This window comes from Ostrinia furnacalis, unplaced genomic scaffold, assembly GCF_004193835.3.
Source record: "Ostrinia furnacalis isolate ACB-3 unplaced genomic scaffold, ASM419383v2 OfSCF0710, whole genome shotgun sequence".
NCBI classification, from domain to species: Eukaryota; Metazoa; Arthropoda; class Insecta; order Lepidoptera; family Crambidae; genus Ostrinia; species Ostrinia furnacalis.
In genome coordinates this window covers 326,051-334,154 of record NW_021130949.1, presented here as the reverse complement: position 1 = coordinate 334,154, position 8,104 = coordinate 326,051, and the positions used below count along the sequence as shown (strand labels likewise).

General features: G+C 35.1%; 1 protein-coding gene across 1 annotated transcript in view; it reads left to right on the top strand.

Annotated features, from left to right (window-relative positions):
• The first annotated feature begins 2,652 nt into the window (after positions 1-2,652).
• The window catches only part of LOC114349886 (lachesin), an 80,604-nt gene continuing 75,152 nt past the window's right edge, over positions 2,653-8,104 (top strand). Inside the window, exon 1 of the mRNA XM_028300478.1 lies at positions 2,653-2,720. The gene's annotated coding sequence lies outside the window, so the exon portion shown is untranslated. The remainder of the gene's footprint in view (positions 2,721-8,104) is intronic.

The window sequence follows — 8,104 nt, the reverse complement described above, 5'->3', positions numbered from 1 at the left end:
TGTTATGGCATAATGCGTAAAAAGGTACATTCGGGTGGATTTATGAAGGAGGCCTCGGTTGGTTTATGATGACAATGCGGCCGGAGTGCCGCGAGCGCCACCTCATTTCCGCGCTGAAAGTTATAAAAACATATTGAAAATGAGATTCCGCTGGAAGACCTAGCGAGTGTTATCTTGTTTTGTGATTTGCCTGTTTTTATGTACGCTCGCGGGGAAAATAAACTTATTTCTGGCGGGACCTTTACAATTCGCGCGGATAAATTTCACGCTTATACCCTGCCGGGAGAAACATACTTTTAATTGGGTGCTCACTGGAAATACTGTACGTTTACATCAGCGATTACAAAGGGCTATTCCGACTGAAAAATGTTATGTTACGCGCATAGATTAATCTACTGGATATGCAAATGAATGTGGAATGACAAAAAAACGAAATGTATGTATAAGTTTGTAGCTAAATAAATGGCCTTCGTAGCCCGTATGTACCAAATATAGCAAACAAATTAAAATGTACCTAGTTAATTTTGAAAAAGATTTATTAGTTGAATTATTAAGTAAGCCATCCTACAGCTAGCAGTGTTTTGGCACCCCATCAATTCAATTTTTTTTCTTCATCCTAAAATAATTAATAATACTATCGCAGCGTGGGACGTCCACCTACAAGGTGGACCGACAACATCGTAAAGGTAGCAGGGAAGCGCTGGACACAGGCCGCTACCAATCGAACAACACCAATCGAAAATGGAAAGCATTAGGGGAGGCCTATGTTCAGCAGTGGACGTCCTATGGCTGAAATGATGATGATGATGAAAATAATTAATTCCAATCCATAAACTTTAAATGGCTGACTAGGTACAAAAAAAGAAAGAGCTCTAAACTTGATCCAATTCAATCCAAGACATAAAACATCTTCAGGATTCCTCTTATTCGTAATTCTCAAGAAAAAAAGGTACAGAAGGCGACATTTTATCTAAACACAGAAAGATCGTATGTAGTTGAGATAAGTACTATTTCGTAAAAAATATATAATATACTCATGAACTGTGGACTGTACAAAGAGACTAACGGAAAATAATATTTAGGTACGAAAGCAAACACGTATCCAATACGAGGAACTCTGGATAAATTTAAATCCAAGTTTATTCGGTGTAATGTTAGTAAATTAGAGTTCCTGAAGTAACGTGTACGCACGTGAAAATGTCATATAATTTAGTTAACAACTTTGTTACTCCCATTACTTGCTATTTAGCTAAAGCTCGCTTTACTGAGAGCGGATCTAATTATAACGTGCAGGTTAGGTAACTAAGCTGTGCTGCTTCAACACACTTTTAGCTTTCTAAATAATTAATGCACTTATTTGAATTTAAAAATGCTGCGAAGATAATATTCGCATATTTAAATTAGGCGCTTGTTTTGCATGTAAGAGTCCTTGTAAGGCAGTCTTATAAAAGTCTCTAGCTATAGTCAAATTTTAACGAAATACTTGTAAGTTTTACCAGATAGTTGTATTTTTTTCGACTAACTTAACAAAAGAAACCATCGTCAACAACAAGATTTCATTTAAAAAGATATTTTATGAAGCGATACAAGTACGAACAACGGCTTATCAAGCTTTTACTTTACATTGTAATGGTACCTACGAGTACCAATTAAGCGACATAAAATCTAACCCCCTTATTAAAAATGTTATACCCTAGTTGAAGTTGTCATTTAGTATGGAAATGTCATTTTAATCCAGAGTTCATCCTAGGTGTAACATTTTATTAATAAGGGGGATAGTGTTTAGTATGTCCGAAAGGTGGGAGTAAGTACCTAGAAAGAGATGATAAACACAATTAACTGATTAGATAGGTAACTAGATTATAATGAAAATTGTATCACTTTAAGTACACGTGTGCTGTGCATTGTGCATATACGCTGCAGTAACGCACTTATTGACACAATAACGCAGTCAAAGACAAGTGCATGCGATGACGAGATCAAATTGCTTGTGCCACGGCTTTATGCACGAAGTAGTCAGTGTATGCACGTCACTGTACTGATTTAATGTCGCGAACACACTGGCTTTGAGATATAATCACGTTTGATATCAAATGTTAAACGTTAATGTAAGGCAGACGTAGCTAAACAGTTGCATTGTTAATGAAGACTAAAGCCTCAGTCAAACGGCTAGCTTAATCTTGACTTAGTGTACCTTTCTGCTTTTAAATTCTTAATAAGTATTATTTAATAACCACGTATAACGCATTTGTTTTGAAGTGTCAAATATTAATAATAATATTTGACACTTCAAAACAAAGGCGTTCCAACCGAAAATCGGTCAGTGAAATTCTCAAACAAACTTACCATCAAAATGATAAATTTAATTACAACCTCACATTTCCTTCAGCCTCTTCAACTTTGAAGTATCAAAATGAATTCCAATAACAATTAGATAAACGGCGTCAATTAGCGTCGTGACGGCGAGTTAAAAAGACGGCGGAAGACAAAGCTCGTTACGTTATCCGTGTGAAAGCAACTTGCTGTTGTCAGTTAAGGGCCACGTAGCAAAGAGTGTCTTGTCAAGCGCCCGCCTCAGTGCGAGCCACCCTGCGACTCTGGGCGGACGCTACGCCGTAGCAGCGCGCGCTACGATCCCCGTAGCGACTACGAACTTTGTACAAGTTTGTAAAAGCGTGTGTTGATTGAGGAATTAGGTGTGGATTTTTAAATAAGGATTAGTAAGTATTGACGTTTTTTGGATTTATGTTGTAGATAGTTGTAAAATTTGTGTGGTTTTTTAAAATAATTTATCGGGCTTCGGATTTGGTTTGAAATAATAGGATTACGAACAATTGTAGTGAATTTAACGTGTTTTAGATAATCGTATTTCCAAAAATATTGTTTCGCTTTCATCAACATTTAATATTTATTTTATTAAAAGTTTTACAGTGATTTTAAATTAAAAAGTATAAAATTTTATAACAATGTGTGTTTTAATTTAAAAATACTCATAAAGGTTTAAGATTACAATTTTTAAAGTAAAATATTTTATCAATAATTCCGAAACTTTTGTTCAATTAAAAAATATAATTGTATTATATTTACTACAAACTACACAGAAAATTGACTTAAAAATAAGTCTGTAATAATAACGAATGAAACCCTCGAAATAACGAATCGTTTGTAGACCGACTGAATAAATAACATTCGATACAGAAACAAAATCGGATCGCGCTAAATACACGCACTCTGTAAAACGTATAAATATACCTCATTAGAAGGAACATATTATAACTATGTCGGGTACCGTAAGTCAAAATAACGAAGGAAATTACGTCAGTGATTCCGAAGAGGGCTCATTTTATTTCGGCTTCCTTTGTTTTCTCTCGTCAAATCGCTTTACGTTGCCAGTTAGTAAGATGAAAGGAAAAATAATTAGTTCTGATAATGTGCGATGCTTTGAGCGATCTAATGCGAGTCCCGAAATTAGCTTTGTGCTTTTCGACTAGTGTATAGACAATGCTCTCTTTAATTATTGTTCGGTGGACGTTTCGACTTAATTATTATTGATTGATTTAATTACTTAGAACTCTTCACGTATCCATTTTCGTTACGTTTGTAGACGCTTTCATTGTTTGTTGTACCTACTCGTAGATCCGAACCGAATATGAAATATTTAACAAATTTTTCAATGAAATAAATTAACTGCATAGTTGTAAATAAAGACATAATGATATGTATATTCGTCTGTTATTGTCGTTTCCTAAAATAACAACAAAAAAGAAGGTCTATTTCTATATTTTCGTAAAAGTAGTGTCATCATCATCATCATCTCAGCCATAGGACGTCCACTGCTGAACATAAGCCTCCCCTAATGCTTTCCATGTTGCCCGGTTGGTAGCTTTCGTAAAAGTAGTGTACATTATATTATGTAAAAAGAGTAACTTAAGCTGTTTCAAACAGCTTAAGCTACACTTTTTACATAGGTACCTAATAAGATTTACACTTCAGTTTTATATTTCCAACATAAAAAGCAAAAATCATAACGCTTAACTAATTTTTATACAAACACAATTAGGCTCGTATTTTGAAACAACGCTAAAGTCCACTTAAGAATAGATTAAGCCTATGATTGGTGCAAATATTGAAATTCAAGCACTCGCCTTAAATCTGTACTTGACTTTGAATCGAGCTAGAACTTCGTTTGATATAATAAGACCCTTTTTACTTTAAAGAAAATTCTTATTTAACTGAAGAATTACTTTTACCTACCACAACTATTATGCAGAATGCAGATATACCTAGTACCCATATCGCTATAAGCATGTCAAAAGATGTTTCCTGTAATAGAGTATTTCAAAAAAATACGCAAACAATGATAAATAAATCCAAATATCCGTAATAAAACGACAACACATACCTTTTAACAGTACTTAAACATTCACGCGTGTCCGATGCCCATATTACGTAACTTTTCATTACAAAATATTCAACTGCAAATAATGGAACTTCACGTCACACCGCGTCAGAATAGTTTCACCGTTTCATACTTTTAAATTAATCCCAGAATTGAAATAAACTTTAGTTGAATTTAATGCCAGCCGAGCTGCCGGGCTGGGTTTAAACATACCTAGTTTTGGCATAGCCAGCGGTTAAATGTGTAGAATAGCCCACTGCGGGCTATTTACCAAATAAACAGTTTTAGTTCAACCATTTTCAATGACAATGGGAAGTTTAAGGTATCTAGGCGGATATTATTGTTGACCTTAATCCTTTATTGCTGAAGTTTGTATGAAAAGAATATTGTGCATTGAAATACATTTCGAAAAATAAAATTTATTAATGTTCAGTGTGCTTACCATGAGTTTACGTTAGGTGAGCTCGCTAGCGAGTAGGTACGTCAAAAAATTATATGAAGATTTTATTTCTTGAAAGTAGCCGCTAGGGGCGCCGTACAATATGTTATACATTTAATGTCATTATTTTACGCAGTCGCTAGCGAGCACACCTAACGTAAACTCATGGTAAGCACACTAGTCTTTAACCTACCTTTAGGCTGAGTTGCACCACCTAACTTTGACCATAACTATTACGATAACCGGTGCTTTTTGTATGGTGTTTGACAGATTTTTGACGTTTGTCAAAGTTAAAGTAAGATGGTGCAACCCAGCCTTAATCTACTATCTTTCACAATATAAACTCGAATCAAAAAAATTCAGAATTACGTTTTCTGCAACTCGTGCTAAAGCTTTTATTGATTCAATATCCAACGCTACATGATTTATGCATTAACTTCATGAAATCTTTAACAAACGCACAACCTTTTATAATACGATTGTAATAAACTCTGAACGTGATGCGAATTGCAAAAACATTAAATATTAGGTCCAGTATCAAGTACAGCAGAATATTGGACTAAGTAATAATTTTGTTCTAAGTTACGAGCCAATAAAATAGCAACGATTTCTAGTTGGAGATTTTTTCACAAATGTCTATTACTTCGAAATATCCTTTCGAAGCCAAATTGATAGATATCAAATAACATACAAAACGAATTATTCGAATTTCATTCTACGTAAATCCAATTTGTAAATCGACCTTCAATTTGGGTTTTGTGGGAGATATCCCTGTAGATTTCTAATATGGCAACATCCATTCGTAGCTGAGCTTTTGAACTAATCTGGACGTTGTAGAGAATCTATTAATAGAACTAATTGCAAAGAATTAGGATAGAATAACAAACAAGTCTAACATTATAATTTTGTAGGAGGGATACGCTGGTTGAAATGTTGAAAGCTGTAACAAATTAATCCTGTTTATTCCCCTAGGAGTAGATTCATACAATTACTGTTTAATTACGCCGTCACTGCTGAACAGATGCGGACGAACCAGAACCGCTGTATACACGGTGACTGGAACTGAACCCGCCATAGCTAATAGGCGTATAGAGGAGGTCATTTNATGGCGGGTTCAGTTCCAGTCACCCTGTATAATAGACTAGAGGTACAAAATAAAAGGGATCAGAAGGTCTACTTTAGAGAATGAAGAAGTTAAGTTGAGCTAAGATTTGAATTTAAAAATGCGCATTATGAAAATCATCTTCTTTCCATACTAATTTAGAATGGAATAAAATGGAAAGCAGATTAGATGTAATAGTCTTCAATTTCATTAAAGTTTAGATTATACTATTATACAGAATGTTTCTGTAACCGCAAAAAGAGAGTAAATATTATAAGAAAAATCTCACGAAATATTGCAAAATTATTCAAATCTAGAGGTATAAAAATGTCCCTTCAATCTTATGACTAATAGATATCATTACTTCCAGCCTTAGCACTCTATTTGGAAAGCATTTACAAATCCTATTCGATCAAAAGCATTTTCGTTATAGGGTCGCACTTCTTACTATCAAAGATACCATCGTCTTCTGTGCCTAAGTAGGTACGTAAAAGTTATGAAATATACTCAACATCAAATAAATCGCACCTTCCGCGACGCGAACTTTAAAGATTTTCTTCTGACACAATCATGGTACCCCAACAATATTGGTGTTATTTGAAAGCCCAATAAATAAACTTAACGAAAAACACATTTAATTTTTTTATAAACAATTAACAGGTACCATAAATGTGACTTGAAAAAAGGCCTCCCTTGGGGCTCACCTATGGGACCAAGTAGACCAATTTTTGTGGTTATAAAACCAAATAATGATCTTACGTGTCCTTTTTAACAGATGGATAGCAATTAATCCCAATTTAACAGTTTTATAGCCATAAAATTGGCTCAAGCGTAACTACCTATTTCTTGAAGAAGTGACTCTGAATCCTTCTAAATACACATTTTTGGGGTAAAAACCTTTCGTTTAATGAAATGAAATTTAGAACTAGGCTTTCAAATGTTACCAATGTTGGTGGGAAGTGGGGATGCATACGTTTGAAAAGTGCTTGTCGCAGGAGGTGCGATTTATTTGATGCCGATTGTATTTTTAAAAAACATAATGCTTCAATCACACCAGCGCGTGCAGATTGCCATTGCCGCCGGCACGATCACGGTGCGATCATAGGCCAATGACAGGTCGCGCGGACTGTCATGGGTCGCGCGACCTGTCATTGGCCTATGATCGCGCCAGTGATGGCGATCTGTACGCGTTGGTGTGATAGAAGCATTATGTTTTTTTAAAATATTTCATAACTTTTACGTACCTAGGCACAAACGACGATGGTACCTTTTGGTTGAAGCTTAAGTAAAATACATGAAAGTTGTCAAAAGACGAGCTTACTGCATTATTTATGTTGTGGCTATAGACTGCAGTAATTCCAGTTTTTGTTGAGATTAGTTACTTAGCCGGACCGTTTTGTCGGAGTCACGGGTGTTCGACCCTAAAGTTTCCCTGTCCGGTAATTACTTACCGATCAATTGTAGGTGTTATCCTAAACACTTTGCTAATTAGGGAGCTGGAATGTTGGTTCTATTGATAGAGATAGCAAACTTTCTCGGCTTTGAAGCCTTGATTCTCCTTCCCAGGTAGAGTGTATACCTACTCCAAAAGAAAATTAAGAGTACTTGATTTGACTTATAGGATTTGGTTACGGTACTTTTCTAAAGTATAGCCAGAAGTTACATAGTTTATAGCTTGAGCAGTGAATACTTAGTTCCGGGGGTAAATTAAACTGTCATCGGACCTTCGACCAAATTAATCAAAAGAAAATTCAAGTTCAAAGCTAAGGATTGAATTCCCTCCAGTGCAAAATGGATGAGAGGTGGCGGCAAATATTTTCAAAAGGAGATCTACGCCACTGAGAGTATGCATATATTTTATGGACCTGTCACATGACAGTAATATTTTTTGGAATGAAACACAGCCACATTACATGACGCACACATCATAAATGGAAAAATCTGATGTACCTATATGTACATAACTCTTAAAACCTGAAATAAATCATACATTTCACTGTCCTGTTTCTGTTCTTCTGTCCTGTGAGATACTGATGATGAAAGTTAGACTGACTATTCTTGGGTAAAACAAAAAATAAAAGCAACAAGTCAGAATTCATTCCAGCTTGGCAGGTTTGAATAGAACTAATCCAAGTTAATTCATTGATTTCAAATTGTTTCTTAA